This window comes from Haliaeetus albicilla, chromosome 2, assembly GCF_947461875.1.
Source record: "Haliaeetus albicilla chromosome 2, bHalAlb1.1, whole genome shotgun sequence".
In the NCBI taxonomy this organism is placed as follows: Eukaryota; Metazoa; Chordata; class Aves; order Accipitriformes; family Accipitridae; genus Haliaeetus; species Haliaeetus albicilla.
The window spans coordinates 25,212,460-25,231,642 of NC_091484.1; the positions used below are offsets into that span (position 1 = coordinate 25,212,460).

Consider the following 19,183-nt stretch of genomic DNA (forward strand, 5'->3'; position numbering starts at 1 on the left):
CGCGGAGAGAAGCAGCGAGGCAATGGCGAGATCCCCTTCCGGAGGCTGCAGCAAACAACTCGAGCCATGTGGATGGAGACACAGGAGCCCTACTTCAGATGTGCTAATGCTCTGGCTCCCGTCCAGGGAAGCCATCGCAGCGCCGAGCCTCCCCTACCCTCCCTTGTGCCCGGGAAGTTGTGTCATGCCGCTGCGCGCACTGTTCGACAGATGCCCCTCACCGCTCCAGCCCAGGGGAGCCCTGCGCAGCATGGGGACGCGTAGATGTGCACAATATGCTTCTGCCTGTCGCTTGGCTGTGGCGGCGCTTTGACTTGTGGTTTGTTTTTTTTTTCCTGGATAAAAGGGGCTGCGTGAACGTTAAGTCCTGATTGCTACCCTGGGTTGCGTGCAAGCCCTCTGAGTGGGACTGATCTGTCATGGTGGGCAGTTCTCTGTCTGATGTGACCTGAAGTAATTAAACGTGGCCCAGCAGGCTGCTGCCTCCCTCCCCCATCTCTCTTCTCGCTCTGTTTGCTGGCATTTACCCAAACCAACAGTGACTGACGGCTCCGAGAGGGCTGTCGCTGCTTTCCCTGCCATGATACGGCCATTGATCCGGCAGCATCTGCCAACTCATCAGCGCTTACTCTAATTCCCTGCCTCCAGGTTTGGGGTTTTTTTCCCTCCTCCCCCCCCCCCCCCCCAGGCGATAATTGCTGTGAAGGAGAACTCCCTTTTGACCAGCCTGATGAGATCCAATTACCACAGTGTCAGTGCTCAACCTTGGGACTGCTCGTGACCACACACTGACCTTAATCGAGGATGTTCAGCCCACTGTCGGGGCAGAAGGCTGATGGCAGAGCGGAGGGGCAGTCATTTAGCTCAACCCCTGACTGCCCCTCTGCTTTGGGTCCATCACTAAGAACCTGCCTCGATGTTAATTCATGGTACAGCCCTAAATAGAGGAGCCTGTTGTGTGTTCCTCGTCTTTCTCCCCATCTCTCCCCACCTACGAAGCATGGGGAAGAACCACGTCAACCACCAAGATGGAGTTATATTCTGGAATTGCAATAATTGCACCAAAAGCCTCTTATCAAGTGCCTGGATGTGGCCTTTTTGCAAAGCATGAATGAACTCCAGAGCAAGGAGCATCTGCCATAGCTTCAGAGATGTGAAGTGGGTCTGCCCTGGGTCAGCCCAGGACGTGCAAGCGAGTGTGAGCAACTGCCCTTGAACTTCCCCAGTAGCAAAGCAATCTCCATCATCGGAGCCAAAAGAACAACCACCACCACTGATGCGCTGCCTTTCATGTGGCGGGTTCACTCTAAATGAAGCCTTAGATCTGCAAGTTACAAGAGCGGTAAGAAGAACTTGGTATGAATTGGTCTGGCTCCAAAGGGAATCCAGCTCCATGGGAATCATTGCAGTGGACCAACAGCACCTGGGAGATGCAAGACCCACAGACAATATCATAGGGATGTCAGCCTGTTTTCAACAGTGTCCAAGAGTAACTTTTTTTCCTCTCTTCCCTGTTAATGCATGATATAACTATTACTGCCCACAAATAATGAATATTTCACCATCCTTTTAAATTCACTGCTGGGCCAGACTAACCAGAAACCTCATAACACTTTATTTCTTCCTTTCTTTTTTTCCTCTTGGCTTCTACTTCCAGATGGAGGTGTGCACACACAAAACAAAGCGATACCTCTTTCACATCATGTAGGTACCTGGGTGACTGCTCCACCAGGCACCTCACTGGCCACTTGCACATCGTGGAATGCAACCTGCAGGCTCGCTAGCAGGCTGATCCTCTTCCACACTGCAGCATGCCGGCCTGCCCAGACTGGGCTTACATGCTGCCATGAACCTACCACTGGTAATCGAATCCATGAGCTCCTCTGCCCTATGGAGAGGGAACAACTTTTACCTCCTCACTAAACACCTAGAAAACTGTTTTGGTCCAGGTCTTTCTTTGCTCAGTCTGCACTCATCCATATGATGGATGGCTGTGCCACTTTATCTTCGGCCCAAGAACACCTGTGAAATCTGAAACTCATCTTTCATCCAGATTCACCACTGCTGCTGCGAGGCAGGTGTGGCAGATGCATCCCACCGGCTCCAACCCAGCAGACCTGAACTGCAGTTCACCACGCAGGGCCGGGGAGCGGGCTGAGCACAGATGAGTTGGAAAGGCAGACTGCTCTTCAAGTGCAACATGGAGGTCTTGGGCAGAAGGCAGGAGGACTCCCAACCAGCACCACCCCATGATGAGCTTTTGGATGAGAATTTGAATTTTGAAGCAAATATCTAGAGATATACTTACAGGAGAGAAATGGATTTTCTTGCCCATTTTTGCTGCGGCATAGAGACATGAAAGAGCCTTTCCTTTTCTTGTGGGTTGGGTCTTTTTTTACCCAAATGTGAGGATGGTCCAACCCACTGCCATGCCAGCAGGACTTTCAGAGGTCTAAGAAGCATCATGCTGTCGGGTTCTTCAGCCTTCAGTCAAAGCATTGACCAAATTTTGTCGAGTCTTTGACCACTTTCTCCTCACAGCGTGTTCTGGCTCTTAGACTAAGCTTACCTACAATGCAGACAGCCACCAAAAGAGGTGGAGGGTCCTGCCCTTAGCCCAGTGTCTGTGTTGCCTCCCTTCCGCTAGCGCGTGTGGCAGAAAGGTCACCTGGGGCGAGGAGGTAATCCAGCCCGACACTACTTCTACCAAAAAAATGGTGATGGCTTTTCAACCAGATCAGTCCTCTCCTTGGGCAGACCGCACAGCCACTCTTATGCTGCTGTCAACTGACTGTCAAAGTGCACGCAGCCTGCTTCTCAGCTGTTGGAGTGAAGTACCCCATAACATCAGCAGCAGTCTCAGTGTCACTCTCACAAAGGAAAACTCCACGTGCTGGAAAATGAAATTAGAGTGAGCAGTTTGACAGCAGCATTTCTTCCCCGTCCCAAATGAATATTGCTATAGAGGTGCAAGACAGGGAGAGGGCAGCAAAATTTCCCACATGCACAACTTGGAAGAAGGGGAAGCAAAGACCTTTTAAAGAAGTCTAAGCCTACTTACTGAAACATTTCCTTTTTTAATTACCACCCTTTCACAATCTAACCACTCAAGTGGTAAATGCATTTGTTAGGATTACTAGTGTGATCCCCTTATTTAGGGATCACCACTGTCCCAAGATGGTATCGGTTTCACCTGGGGAAAAAAAAAATCAATTTATTTTCTATCGCTGGGGCAAAGGCTGCATTTTTCATAAAGTTCCCAAAGAGTATTTGGACACATCCCCAGTCTGGTGACATTACAAGGCAAACACTTTGTTCAGAGTTGCAAGAACTCTGCTGACTCCCCAAAAATAACATGGTAATAATGAATAGCAAATGTGGGTCAGATGCTCAGCTAAGAAAAATGGGCATCACTCATCAGTCCTCGGCAGAGCTCAGGTGATTTACACCAGCAAAGGACCAGGGTTTCTTACTCTACCTGAGGATATCTATAGAGGATTCCTTATTTGCTGGGGTGGCATAAAGCTCTTATTGACAGGAATTTGGGATGCCTGCTCCACTCATGATTAATGAGGCCACCAGTGAGTTATATTAGTCACCCTGGCATGACTGACACTTGGATTTTTACTGTGCCACACCACTGCCTCTTGCTTGTGCCAAAGGATTTACAGGCACAAATCCTAACTCTGAGACTTTATTAAAGTCTGCTTTCTTAATGCCTCTACCTATACTGCTAATTTGTCTTAGCAGAGACCTAGGAGGGACAATAAATATAAATGGTGCATTTTAAAATGTCTAAGCAACTCCCTAAACCAGCAGTTCTGTCAGTCAGTGTCATGATTTTAAAATCTTGTTTTTCCAGTCTGCCACGGTTGGAAACACGTGCTGTATTCCTCTGGAAAGGAGGATTTCTCAGCCATCCAGTAGCAGAAAGCCTTCCTTTCAAGCACTCATAACAATATATATTGATATCTGTTTCTTACAACTGTCACTGTTCGGGGGACTGAATATTGTACATACAGCAAAACCAGCCAGAAGACTAATTGATTGATTGAATGGCTGATATTTGAGTGGAAGCAGGATTTCATATTTGAAAAGGAAATTTTTGCTGTTGGTCAATGTGGAGAAGCTTAAAGGAAATCAGCTGAGGTATGAAATCTCAGATATATGTTCTCATTTACAAATAGATAAGTTTGTTCTAATTAGAGTCAAGATTTCCAGCTACGTAATCCCAGGGGAATTTGCAACCAAGAAGTTGTTCTCGAGGAAAAGTCTTCTTAAGCAACCAAGGCCAAAGACTGAGGTGATCAAAGGTGAAAGTTAGATTAAGTACAATTTAGCACCTGCTTTGGCAGCTCACCACATGGGTATATGATAACCTCTTAGGGTATGAATACGTGCATGCATGTGTATTAAATACAGATACAAATCTGGGAATAAAGTCACTTTAATATTTAAAAGCTTGGCTCTACAGGATAATTACACTGCTATAAACCAAAGTGTTTAAAACTACTTGGACACTGTCCTCTGTGGATATCCTTACTCTGGAGTTGGCCATGTACTGCGAGGCAAGTAGCTGGTAAGATTTTCCTCCACGGTCAGTTCCTAACTCTCTACCTCAGCTGTAAAAGACAGCTTAAGTGATCTAAACCACAGGCACAAAACATCTTTTTATTTACACTGGCTGCTTCTTTACCACCACTACCTGGAGTTAGTTAAGGCTGAATCGAAAAAGCAACCACCAGTATCTACGGAGATAGTTCAATAAACATATATTGCACCCACAGCCACAAACTTGTTTTCACTCAGGAGGTGAATGTGCCCAGGCAAGTGAGTCTTGGACCAGTCTCGACATTTTCATTATGTTGAGTAAAGGGAGAGGCTGAAGGGAGAGGTCGAAAAGCCTGAGGAGGTAGAAGTTATGTAAAAGCTGCTTCCAACTGTGTGTAAAATGGTTAGCGACTCCGGTGTCATAACAGTTTGACACTGAGTTGGCAGCGTATGTGCTCCTGTATGCCAGTTTCTCATGGGGCAAAGGACAGCTTTCCTTGAATTGCCAAGCCTGCTCCAGTGATCAGATATTATTGAAGAGGTGACAGGGGCTGGGATTGGCAGGGCTGGTTTGTTTTCAGAGGTATTAGAGGTATTATATTCAGTTCCAAGTTAGTGACATCTGCTTGGACTCAGATCCTCATGAGGCTCTTACTCCTGTATATTATTTACAGTGTACTTCTTTTTCAGGGGCAAATGTCTAAAGATTTTGTAGTTGGCTTTTTTTTGTAGAGAAACAGCTCTAGCATATAGAATAATCTCAGTGAAATGAAGGATGGAAATAGAGGCAAGAGGGGTTAGAAGAGCAGCTAGGAAAATACCAAACTTAGCTAATAATAAAACAAAGTGTCCAGATGATTTCCTTTCTTTCTTTCCCTGGTGCCTTTTGCCAACAGTTAAACGTCAAAAAAGGAGAGGGACCAACACCTGTGATATGAACAGCTCCTCCCTGCTCCTCTACTAAAATTCAGGGAAGTTCAGCTCCAAACTTTGTAGCTTTCTCCTGTTTGATATTAAATAAAAAAATCCTAGCATTCGCCAATGATTACATTCCTCAGCAAATCCATCTGCTGCTGTGCCGTTTCCATGGAGGTTGAGCTCATCAACTTTTGCACTATTTTGATGCCCATGCATGTTTTCAGCCAACTTGAAGGCACACCTGAGAAACCGTAAGGGCCCTTTCTTCAGGAAATCTTTTGTAGCATGATACCTGCACCCTACAGGGCCCACTGCAAGGCTGGGTCCAAAATCAGTAACTTCAGCTAGAGAAGAAGAATGGCTGTGCCAAGGTGGAAAGAGTTTAGCTAAAGAGCCTATCCTTTGTTAACGTGCAAGCACAGCATGAGCTTGGGAATGAAACTCAAAATCTGTATACTTCCCACCTACTCTCGTTACCAGGAGAGGACAAGTCTCAAGATGCCAAAAAACTGATGTGGGCTGTCCCTCCCCATGTTTGTTTATTGTGTGCTTTAGGGAATGGTCAGCCCACTGTCCTGGTCCCTGGCACCCCTGTGCTGCTCCGCTCAGCCCCCTCCAGAGCTCACTTCCCCCTCAATTTTGTCAGCATAATTGCACATGAAAGGGCTCTCTAACCCGACTGTTGAAGTGATGAGAGTTACAAAAATAAACGTAGTACTGGAAGTGTTGAGGCTGACCCAGATTACTGTGACAGAATTGGGTTAGGGAGCACCTCCAACCTGCAGTTATGCTGGCAGATACGAAGCGGGGATAATGTTTAGCAGGGTGGAAAAGGACAGATGGGGCATGGGGGTGCCCTGAAACTGGGTTCATCTGTGGCCAGAAGAGCACATTAACCCCTGCTTTAAACAGCACCTCATTTCTTAGCTGTGTGAACTCTTACCTACGGTACAAGCATTTGGGAAGCTTTTCAGTGACGACAGCAGTGAAGCTAAAAGAAGCAATGGAGAAAAAGAGGGACAGGGTGAGAAGCTGGTAAGAGGTGAAGGTTGTCCTTGCTTCAGGGTCAAGTCAGACGACTCTCCTGGACTACATACGAGCAAGAGAAAATCCCCCTTCTTTCACCAAAACTTTAGAAGGGGATGGGTTTTTTTCAAAACCAACAGAAGCTCCAGGCTAGAGATGAACTCTGCCATCTCAGCAAACATCTCTGAACCGAAGTCCACCCCTCACTCAGCATTAGCATTTCCCCTTCTCCTAGCACTTGCTACAGCAGCCACTTGAGTCAGTGCATGTCAGACCCTTTCACGTCTCTGCAGCCTGACTCTGGTCACATGCTAGAAAAGATTATTACAAAGATAGGAACAATCATTACAAAGAAAATAAGGTTCCAGTTTCTTGGAAACCCTCTTCTGTGGCAGGTTGTTAATCAAATGGTATCAGAAGTAAGTATTTTTTCACAGAAATGGAGAAAAGGACAAAGCGTCTGCACATGCATTTGGGATAGGCCTGGGTAAAGAGCAGGAAAACTGGGAGTGGAAAGTAACCTGCCATCCACCAAGGGAAAACTATATGTCTTTGTAGAGAGAGGGCATATGTCAGATCTGTTGCAGAAGGTTAAGCTTAGGAGAGGAAGAGAAGATAGGGAAGAAAAGGCAGAAAGGCTAGCTCTGTTTTTCAAGATACCTGGAGCTTTCCTGGCAGGGTGCCTCTGGTGAGAGAGGTGTCCTGCTCAGAGAGCCCTCTTCAAGGTAAGTCACCACAGGCAGGTGAGGTGGCCAGGAAAAAATCTTCCTCAGCACTGGAACAGAATTAAGACATGATATTAAGGGGAAGCTATTTGTGTCTGGTAAGCAAGTTGTATAGCTTAACAAAACCCTGCAATTATGCTACATATTCTGGACATCACCCACTGATGACCTCTCTGTTATTCCTCATGAATAATGTGTATATATGGTGATACAAAGCACTCCTTTAACAGCAACATGAGACCAGTTTGAGGACTTTGGTTTTGTAGCAACCCCTGGAAAGACTGGGCTCTAGGTCATATCATAATATGGCCACTACCCTGTAACTGATTAAAAGCACCTCTTACTCTTAGCAGCACTCCCTCAGGTCTCAACTTTATGATTCAGGTAACGAGAGCAAGGTGATCAGAGATATTAATAGACATCACGTCTAGCTGGAAGATGGGAAGCTGAGTGCAAACGTGAATGCCTCCCTTAAGTGAGTTTTGTCTGTGAGCTTGGAGAAAGGACTGAATTGCAAGGGAGAGAGAGTCATTCTCATTTCCAGTAATATTTTATTGATTTACTTCACATAATGCAGTTCAATAACTCATCCCCCAAATAGATGAAACTTCAGCTCCATATAAATAGGTATTAATCTCAAGTAAATTACTGACGAGTCTTAATTAAGCAATAAGCTGGAACAGCCTATATAGTCGGGCTGATTAATGGCACACCTTGGACATGCAGAGGCCCAGGGAGGCCCACAGCAAAATAAAGTGCTTCCAGTCCACCGGTGGTGTGAAATTAATCAGCAGAACGGTAACTCCAAACCCACCCTCAGGGTATTGGCACAGTCAAGGGCTTGACTGTTGCTCCAGCCATGACCATGCAACTTCCAACTGTTCGTTTAAAAGAAAATATGGCAGAAACTGAGTCCCTCAGATTCTGCCAAAGCAGCAAGCCATGTGATTGCATTGCTGTTTACATCTTTCTTATGCATCCAAATAAAATGTGCCAGTAAGAGCAGCAGAAGCACAGGAGAAGGTGTATAATGCAAGAAACTCACCAAGTAGAGAGATGCCTTTGCAAATCCCTGGAATACGCCGTGTTCTTCAGTGCAAGCCGAAAACAATTCTGCACATTTCAGAGGGCATCATTCTGATTTTGTTTATGGCGCTGTAAATTAGGAGGGACTCCATGGAGGTCAACAGAACTAAAAGAGTGTGAAATTGATGTGAGGGAGAGAAGAGGGGGAAAAAAGCTCCGTATGTTTCTCTCCTTGCACACTACCGTCAGAGTCTGCTTCCTGGTTTATCAAAGCATGCTATAGCCCTTTCTATTTCCCGCTAGAGAAGTAGACTATTAGCATACAGCTGCACCTCTTAGGAGAGCAAAACAGAAAGAACTCGAGTTTCGGTGGAGTGCTTTTCTGTTGGGTTTTTTTTCCACAACAGGCAATATAAAATACACAGAAGAGGGAGACATGACAAAGCAGGTTTTCAGCTACAGTAATTCAGTGCAGCTTCATTGTAGTCGGTGGAATTACACCGATTTACAGTAGATGATAGTTAATTTACATCAGTCTCCCCTCACTCCTCTCTCTCCCTGGGTCCCAAGAGGTTGAAAGCAAGCACTGAAGAGAAAACAACACATAAGGCCAAAGAAATTAAAGTGGCAGAGAACCTTGCAGAATGACAATGCATCAATATTTAACAATGCAAAGACTATGTGCCAGAGAGGGAAAAGGGAGACAGAGGATGGTCCCAGGAAACTGGGAAAAGTTTCCAGTGGAAAAGGCACGGCAGCTGGACAGTTCTGAACTGCTAGCATCACTTCTGAGCCTCTTCTGAGAAGGAGGGAAAGTACGTTTCAGTGAGTAAATGAGGGACTCCCACTGATTGCAGGTTCCCATACCATTCTGGCTCAGGGTCTTCCTAGTCTCCTGCATCCTGGGGCCCTGCATGCCTGCTTTCCCACTGTTCTCCCTCTGCCTCACCAGGATCCCTCCCTCCCACCACCACAGGACCTGCCTGGCATTTCCTTTTGGTTTTTTTCTGCTTTCCCCCTATGTCCTTCTCACCACTGATTTGGTGGGCTCTGCTTTCCTTAAGGTGGGAGGTAGGCAAAGAAAAGAGCCATTGGCCATTGATTATTAGCACTAAGGACTACAGCCCCAAGGATAACTGTCTGTGCTGATTAAGTACTGACTGTGGCTACCCAATCACTTTCTAGCTTAATAGCATTCTTCCTGCATGCTCTGTCCACCCTTCCAATCCAATTGGAAAAGTCCAGAGCAGGCTGGAAGCTTTGACAATGAAAACCAGATCTTTTACAGGACTGTTACAAATAAAGCATTTGTTGGGAACAATTTCTCTGAATCAAATTAACACAGGAGGTTGCTACCTGGGTGTCATGGTTTAACCCCAGCCAGCAACTAAGCACCATGCAGCCACTCACTCACTCCCCCCCCATCCAGTGGGATGGGGGAGAAAATCAGGAAAAGAAGTAAAACTCCTGGGTTGAGATAAGAACGGTTTAACAGAACAGAAAAGAAGAAACTAATAATGATAATGATAACACTAATAAAATGACAACAGTAGTAATAAAAGGATTGGAATGTACAAATGATGTGCAGGGCAATTGCTCACCACCCGCCGACCGACACCCAGCCAGTCCCCGAGCGGCGAATCCCTGCCCCCCACTTCCCAGTTCCTAAACTAGATGGGACGTCCCATGGTATGGAATACACTGTTGGCCAGTTTGGGTCAGGTGCCCTGGCTGGGCATGAGAAGCTGAAAAATCCTTGACTCTAGTCTAAACACTACTGAGCAACAACTGAAAACATCAGTGTTATCAACATTCTTCACATACTGAACTCAAAACATAGCACTGTACCAGCTACTAGGAAGACAGTCAACTCTATCCCAGCTGAAACCAGGACACTGGGGCAGCTGAGGAACAACCAGGTGAGTTGTTCTATCATGGCCTGCTTCTGACAGCAATAAGCTCTGGCTGAGGTGAGGTGGGCAGGCAGAAGTCAGCAACCTCTTCAACCACCTCCACTGAATCCAACACAGTGTGAGTCAGCTGGTCTTGAATGTGTCAGGATGCCCTGCTGATTTTTCTCCAAAATTCAGCACTTTGGGGTTTTTCACCCAAACACCAGAATCACAGATTGCATGTTAGACCTCTTTTTTCTTTCGCTATTCACTCCGCACTTCAGCTACCTTCTGCGCACACATGCACAGGCATATGCACAGCCCATTTGAGCTGCTGGCAGTCCAGCTATATCCATCCTAGCAAAGCCCTCTAGGGCAGATGTAAAAAAAAGTGCTTCGGGTAGTTCACCTTTTAGTCTGGTTCACTGATGTAAACAAACCCTGGCAGGGAAAAAAAATGTTTGTTTTTATGCTCGATGTTGGTTTAACTGCAGCTGCCATAAAAATATAGCTGGAAATGTCACAGCAGAATCACACCCTGACTGACAATGAAATACCAGCCAACGTTTCTAGCATAAATCTTGTGTAAAGAAAGTACTAAGGTTTAATTTCTAGGGCAAAGGGAAGCGGGCAGACCCAGCAGGCAAGAATTTAAAAGAAAAGAAAGAAAGGCACCTTAGGAGAAAACAATTCTATTATTAAATAGATATTCATTCATGTACATTAGCAGATAGTGCTGCATCCCATTAGCAGTCACTCTTAAAACAGTAAGAATTTTTCTGTCTGTTTAAGGCCTCTGGATAAAGCTGCCAATTGTTGAATGGAAAAAGCTCCAATGAAAATATTTAGTTTTGGCGGAGACAAGGCCACCTACAAGGCTTTCCATTTCCCTTTTTTCTCCTCATTCTCCCTCTCCCAACCCCCTTGCAGCCATTAATTTACTAGCAGCAGCTGTGATTGTCTGAGATATGCAGAGAAGCATAAGACCATCCTGTGCCTCATGCCAATGCTGTTAGTTCAGGAATATTACGGGATTATTTTTTAAGATGTTCCTCCTGTTGTATGCAAGGCTGGAATTGAAAAAAAAAAGGAACTTAAGAGGATTTTCATGCAGTGTGTTTGTTATTCATTTTGTTGTTGCCACAGCATATGGGATTTGTGTGCATTTAAGATATCAATTTAACTATGTTCCCTTCACTTCATTACTTGTGTTTGCCAGCTGATGGGATGCCAAGGTGAAGTCACTGAATCAAAGAAGATTTAAAGTAAACACTATTTAGAATACGGGGCAAACAATGTAATACTAGCGAGGTGGCTAGAGAAGGGGGAGAGAAGGGGAGGAAAAGGGGTATCGTGCCATTTTAATAGAGGGTGCCTCTCCAAAAGACTAATGAGAGGAGAAACCAGCTGTCCTGACAAAAATCATCTCAAATGTTGCCAGAGACTTCTGTTGTCATCAGTCCCTTCTTTCAAAGGACTGCTGCACTCAGGTTTTATTTGGCGATGTCTTTTACTGTGTTCTGAAAGGCGTTCCAATCATTAGTTATCCTTAGGAGGATAACTACAAATAAACTCCCGCATTGTGCCGTAGATTGTTTTTGTCCCATTTGCACTGTTTCTTTACCAGGTAGGCCACATCAGTATACACCCAACAGATTTTGCCTTTCATCTTCTCATTCTCAGACTTTTTTCTTTACAGGTACCAAGAAGGTAAAGACTAAAAACTAGAGACTTGGTGTATAAGCACTGGCTACATATTCTGTGCCCTACCTCCTTTTTTTGGACAGCCCTATTGAGTTAGATCATGTTATTCCCACAGCAGAGTTTTGCCCAAGGGGCAAGCATGTGACATTACCTTCACTGTTTTCTCGTCAGGAAGGTAAAATCTGCTATCACACACCTATCTAAAATTTCAGTTTTTGAGGAGAGTGACAGTGGTCAGTAGTAAATGTTTTAGAGAAAAGAATGAGATATTCTATTCTTGAAAATAATGAAATAACCTGGATCTTGAAGAACTGGCTTCTGTCAGGAACTCTCACTGCCTGCACTTCAGGCACTTTAAGGTTAGGGTCACTTATTTTCACTCCTTTAAACAACAAAACAATATTTTGTCTAGGGAACACACTAGTGTGGAGAATTCAGAAAAATTATCTCTTTATACCTCTCTCTCCCCTCCATCCAGATTTTGGAAATGAGAATATTTATTAACAGTGGCAAAGTGGAAAAGATATGGCCCAGTGAAGGGGAAAAATCATTGTTACTCCTTGTGAAAATCTTTTTCTAACAAACAGCTTCAAAACTCATGGACCTACCAAGACACCTTTCATTCGAAAGGAAAGGGACCGGGGCTTCTGGGATCAGATAAATGTCACATAAAGCATGAAGAGCCAATGGCTGAGTTACCGTGCAAAGGCCAGATTTCAAAATGGCTCACACGGCGCCCTCCAAGCCTTGCTGCCTTCCTCATCACTGCCCATAATAATGGCTTTAGCCCTAAAATGGCATCGGGAAACTGAGACCTCTGACCCCCACTTTACAGCTGTGGGGGGTAGCACAGAGGCTCAGAGCAGGGAGGAGATGGATGCAGATCTCCCAAGTGCTTAGTTGGTGTCTCAACTCCAAGTGATATCCCATCCCCAAGACTCCTTTGAGTGGCACGTGTCACCCGACGGTCCCAGCTGTCACCGTGCCAGTCTGCCACCAGCTGTGCCCACACTGCAACTGTGCCCGGAGCACATGCCAGCGTACCTGCCCTTCTGCCGGCAAGGGTAATGACGACGGGGAAAACGGGGGCAGCAGGGGCTTTGGCACATATTAGGAATCAAACCACATAAGCAGGATCCCTGGAGTGTTTGTATGTTGGTTGCTAGCAAATGTTTGAGCCCCGGCAGTAACACAGGCACAGCTGCTGTCGCCCACACTGCTCGGAGTAATGTAGCAAATCACACCTTTGCTCTTCTCTGAGGCTTTTGGTCGTCACTCTTGAGTCACAGCCGCAGGGGCACTGGACAAGACGTTAGGAGACCCAACTGCACATGGCTTGAGACAGGTCCTTCTACTTCTGTGCCTCTGTTTCTCGAGGTTTTACAGCCCTAATAATTACTCCTACATTATCATTGAACCTTTCTGTTCTCCTGTTTACTGTACAGCTTACAAGGATGCTGTGTACCACTCTCATGTAGTTTTATTTTTTTAACCTCTATTGTTTACAAAACCCCACTTAAAAGGCTGAGAATAAAATTTCTCTATTGATTTCTTTTCTTTTTCCATTTGGCGAACATTGATTTTTTTTCCTTGTGTTTTTAATGGAGCTTGAAATTAACATGAATCTGTTTGTTCAGATCCCTGTTTGAATTAGTGCAGTTTTAGTAATAAAGTTAGGTAGCTGTTACCTTGGAAACAGAGCTCTGTTTTAGCAAACTCTTTAACAAACATTAGGGCCTACACAAACAGAAGTAGTAAAATGAAATTCCTCGACAAGAGGTTGGTGGATGTTGGTAGTAGCCAGTACCTTCAACCCAGAACACGCTGCCTGCCTGATGGCAATAGTATAAAAAGTGTGTTAACTGGGGGGGCTTTGGCTGTTTCACAGCGTTCAAGTTTTTGCAAGTGCTTCTTTTCGCTTTTCATCAAGCAGTGCCATGTTGTCAGTCAGCATTAAGGATTCGCTGCTTTTCGCTATCGCTTAATTGCCAAGCTAATCTGAACCACTTGGCTTAGCTGTGTGATCCTGTAAAGGTGCAGGAGTACTATGTGTACCTCTGATTACACAGCAGTATAATATCCAAGGTACTGGCCACGATTGTCACGGCAAGATGGCCACAGGGAGCTGACAATTAGTTGCAGGGATATACTATGCTGCTACAAATACACAGGTTTGAACAGTAGTCCACATACTCAGATATGTATTAGGCCTTATCTTCTGTAGAAGTGCAGGAGAGAGCCTCAAGACAAAAATACTGAAATGTATGTGACAGTTCAGAGAGCAGTGGTACAAACACACAGGCAGAATACATGCCACAGCCGAAATTGGAAAGCGGTTGTCCATATACAACAACTTCACTGGACAGAACAAGAGACGGAACAAACTGAGCCAGCCATGTTAAGCTTTATCACCTGAAAATTGCTATTTACACTGGTTAGATAAGGTTCACTTTTCTTTAGTTTCCAGTAACATCCAACTGGTGCACCAGGATAGGACCACTCCCCCTCTTCCTCCCCCCTGAAAGAGGAAGCATTTAACAAAGACCAAAAAAAACCCAGAACAGCAGAATTGTGTCAACACCTCCTGGAGAGGTATGATTCATGTACGCCCAGCTTTCTTTGACCATGAGGCTGAAGGTGTCTCAGCCATGCTTGCTCAGTTTCCAACTAACAATAAATAAAAATAAAATGCTGAAGGAGCGATGACATGCTGGACTGCTGAGGTTTGTTGGGTTCTGATTGTTTCTGGCTTCCAATATTAAAAAACTAAACTTGTAGCTTTGCAAAAACCAACTGGCTGGCTACTTATTTAGCTACGTGTATCTTTTGTGGACAGGCAGTAGAACAACAAAGGAAGGATAATGCTTAGTGTAACCTCAGCATTAATGTATATAGCATAATAGATGAGTAGCCACCGCATTTGAAGAGCAGTTCATGAAGCAAAGTAGAAAAGATGTGTGTGCAGGATATAATTACAGCAGTAATGTAATAACATTCCATGTTAGATTATTAGGGGTCTATTCTGCCCTTGACATGCCTACATAACTCCCATTAATGTTAATTGAGGTTATGCACGTGAATCAGCAGCTGAGCAAATCACTAAATTAATTACATGTAAAGTACCTGTTTCATTTTTTTAAATCCACTGATGCGTTTGGCCAGTGCAAATGCTTACAGTCCAGAACTACCACAGGGTGGTGGAGAAGGGATGTAGAACAGACTGTGCAGATTTAAAAACCCCATTAAACAAAATTAAGTTTTGACAAATAGGCAAGGGACAGTGGGAATATTAATTCCTGGACAGGGCTTCCTGTGCATTCTTCAGAAACCCTGGGGCTCTGTTTGAATAAGCTAGGAGAGAGACTCTTGCTTTTCTGTAGCCCCTCCTGCAGAGGAGGTTATCTGGAGCTTTTGTAAACAAAGGTGTTAAATACTGGCTCTGCAGGCAAAGGCGGCACCTATTGTGAGTGCAGCCATAAGAACAACGACAGGCTTGGATAAAGCATACAGCTACTATTTTTTTCCAGTTTGGCAATCGCAACCCCCACTTTCTGTCCAGGAATGCTTTGATCAAGCAGATGTGATGACAAGGATCAGTATGATGACAAAGTCTTTGCACATGGTGGGAGAAGTTTGGGCTTGAAATTCAAAGCACATGTTTCACTGAAGGGTCTCATTCTGCAAACACTTATCCCAGAGTTTGAAGGGTGGAGATTGTTATACAAGAAACCAAATCAACCTTCTCTCGCTCTTTCTTTGCTTCATTTTTGGTTTAATCCCCAGGAGCTCTTGAGCCTTCAGTTCTCCTGAGCTGCTAAAACTGGGTGCAAAGAACAGAAAGTGCTTCCTGGAGAAAGGCAGGGGGCAGCAAATTCCCTCCATCATCTGCACCTCTAATATTGCCTCCTTCTGATGCTATAATTAGAGCAGAGCTGGGTTGTCAGTCTTTTCCACAGCAGGAACCCCCTGGAATCCCCTTCTCAGCTGGGCAGGATCTGGAAGGGATTCCCCCACCCGTTCAGCAACCTGAGAAGGCCAGGATGGCAGTAAAACCCTGGCACCTGTTTGTGATCCCCGACTGGGAGGGGGGACAACTGCCCCACATTCAGACTTCCTGAAATAGAGCAACATCCATGATAACAACCAACAGAGCGCCCCTCGCTATAGATGAGAAAGGCTGCCTGAGCTTTTAAACCTTTGTTTTGCACGGAGTCAACAGCCTCTGTGGTTTTGCCTGGACCTCTCTGCAAGAGCAGCTTCTGGAGTGGCTTTAGTTACAGCGAGCTCCGCTGCCCCACAGATAGTCTGTGGCCCAGCTCCCCGTGTGTGCCGGGTGGCATTGGAGCATGTTGGACGTGCTTAGCCATGTAAAGAGGCCTGGCTTCAAAGAGTTACACTTACAGGCTCACTGCCTGCCTGACAGGCAAAGGGCAACTTAAGTTTCACTTCCAGACAGTGTGGACCCAGCTGCCGAAGTAAAGTGAAGCTAACCGTGGTCAGCTGCACTGCAGATGGGGTTGCCAATTTAATTATCAGTAGCATTACCTTCTGTAATTCTTGATAGAGATTTATACCATTTATATGTAATAATTTGCACTTAGGAGTCCCTTGCCATCACTGGGGGTATAAAGAGGGCCCGCTGGCAGTATAAACGAGGTGAGCAATCGCCCAGGCTGGCAGAGAAAGGAGAGCAGTAAAATTGCAGCATTAAGTGAGATCTCACCATGGCGGCCATGGCATCATCCCTGGCCTGCATTGGTTCAGTGGCAACAGCACAGCTATTTCTTCTCGAGCAATAATGAGCAGGCATGGATCCGCTGTCTTGGCGTCTGGCTTACTGCTGTCTCCCTCCCTCACGGATGAAGACAGCCTACACAGAAATTATGCTTCCTGGTGGCAGAGAAATGAAGGTGGGACGGAATCAAGGTGTCTAGAGACAAGACCATGTTTCTTCCTCCCCTTTCCCTGCTCTTTGGTAGGTGTCTCAATGTTGTCTTGGTGGAACCCCATCAGCAAGACCGTAGCAGCCAATGGTGGGGGCTGGGGAACCTGTGCTCAGTGCCTCAAAATGCTCAAGAGAGGTGATGCTTAAAGAAATTGCTCTGCTGCAGCAAAGGAACCCGTGCTGGCGACATGGTCTCCTTTACCTTCCTCACACCCTGCACTGCATACACTGCTGAGGAATTGGAAGATGTCATGGAGAAAGGACTGGTCTCTGCCTCGGAAAGCTAAAAAGCTACCACCTAAAAAAAGATGAGAGTAGAAAATAGATATTCAGATGCCAAATAAGAATTTTGATGCTTAACTTCAGACGTTCATGTTTAATAACATAGATGTATATATTTGCTTGAGAAACAAAATGGCTTGTTCATCCCTTGGTTTTATAAACTCTACAGAAGTCTCCAAAAAGCATTCAAGATTATGGAATTGGTATTTTAAGGAAAGGCAGACCTTGTGGACATAGGACTGGCTTTCTAACTATGTCTATGTTCCTCAGTGTTTGGCTCAAAATCTCAGTTGCTGCCCTCTTCTTTTTAAAAATACAATTACAACACAAAGAGACAACATGTGAAAATGCTCACCAGCAGGTTTTATCATGTTTTTAAAAGTATGGCTATCTTACTGTCCTCATTTCAGAATGGAGGGGACTGGCACTCCAGAGAAGCTGTGAGTAGTCAGGCAGCCACCAAATGACAGATCCATTTAAATGAGCTCGTGTCCCACACCGTATTGTGCAAGTTTCACCCCCTGATGTGTGCATGGATCCTATTCCCGTAGCAGGTCAGATTCAGAGATATCAGAAAACCTGTCACCTCCAGAATGACTTTTACGTCTCCAGCACATAGTGCCTTTCTAAGACACCGCCTATGCATACAGGCTCAGTGTAAGTATACCAGGTCTAATGATTAAATAAATATCCCTGTATCAGACGTCCAGTATTTGGAAATTTTACTCTGCAATTCCACAAATATCTATTAATTGACCTAAGCTCTCCTGCACTTTATGACATACCAGAAAACACATCTTACTAGGGCCTTTCCTTTTGCATTACAGATTGCACTTCAGCCTAAATATGCATCTCCAGTTCGTTTTTCCTAATAAAAGTTCTGGGCACATCTGTGCTGGGAGATAAGTGATAAGTAACATCAATAAATGGCAGGTCAGGCACAGCAAATAGAGCCAGCCAAATCAAAGAGAACTTGCAAGATTCAGACACTGATGATACTAAAGTTTCAACAGTGGCACACAGAATTGGACTGTGCTTCCCTCACACCCCATGGGGCTGTTACAGAGGTCACCACTGCAGCCAGTGGAGACTTTCACATAACCAAGTTTCCACCTCAGTGTAGAATGATCGCAAAATACAGCCCATCACCAGTACCCTCCTTTGGAAAGGGCAATCTTTTCCACTGTGCTTTTTCTTCACTGAATTTTAAGGCTGTCTTGCTAAGCCCTATTTTTGGTCTCTTTTTGGGTGCTCCACAGGCAGTCCCCCATACTCCCCGCAGTTAACCTCCCACCCGTCCCCAACCCATCTGAGGGCCCTGACTCAGCCTTGCCCATCAATTAGGCCACTGATCCCGGGTCGTGGCAGTCAGCAGCCGGAGCAGTGTGCAAGCCCTGGTGTGCCTCGTCCCCGGCCCCAGCCCCAGCCCCAGCCCCATCCTCAGCCCGGGGCCACCAGCCTGCAGGCCCCGACACCCTCAGCAGGGCACCCGGGCCCCCAGCTCCCGCTCGCCCATGGTGGCACAGCGCACGGCAGGAGCCAACGCGGTGGCCGGGAGCACCGAAGGGGGATCGGTGGGCAGTGGGGGTAAGGCGGGTGCCCCACGGCGCAGCCCCCAACAGGAAAAAAAAACCAAACCCCCAGCCCTGCGCCATCCAACTCTGCTGCAGACAGCCCCTAAGGCAAACGGCGCTGCCGCCCAGCCAGGCCCCCCGCCGCGATGGAAGGGCGGGCGGGGAAGGGCGGCGGGGCGCAGGCTCCGGTGGGGGTCCTGCGGGCCGGCTGCGCCGCCGAGCCGCGCTCTGGGAGCGCCAGATGTCGGGGGGGGGGGGTGTCTGCGCGTTAAAGGCAGAAGCGGAGATACAACCCCCGGGAAAACCGGGCACGGCCCGGCGGCCCGCCCGGCCGCGGAGGCAGCCTCCCCGCCCTGCTGCCTGAGGCGCGGCCGCCATCTGCCGTCCCGCTGCCGCGCTGCAGCCGCGACCCGCGACGCGCCGGCGGCGAAGGGCGGCAGAGGCAGCGGCCTGGGCCGGGTCGTTCGCTGAAGGAAATGCGTTGAGGGAAGAAGCCTTTCGGTGAGGGGAAGGCGGGCTCGCTGAAGCAGCTGAACGGCT

The 19,183-nt window shown here is 46.4% G+C and overlaps 1 long non-coding RNA gene across 1 annotated transcript; it reads right to left on the minus strand.

Moving 5' to 3' along the window:
• Positions 1-1,049: 1,049 nt before the first annotated feature.
• Positions 1,050-9,601, minus strand: LOC138690698 (uncharacterized). Its single transcript, XR_011329458.1, has 3 exons — positions 8,266-9,601; positions 7,156-7,270; positions 1,050-3,193 (listed from the first exon to the last, which is right to left on the minus strand). It is a non-coding gene; the product is annotated as an uncharacterized lncRNA (long non-coding RNA).
• Between the last annotated feature and the right edge of the window lie 9,582 nt (positions 9,602-19,183).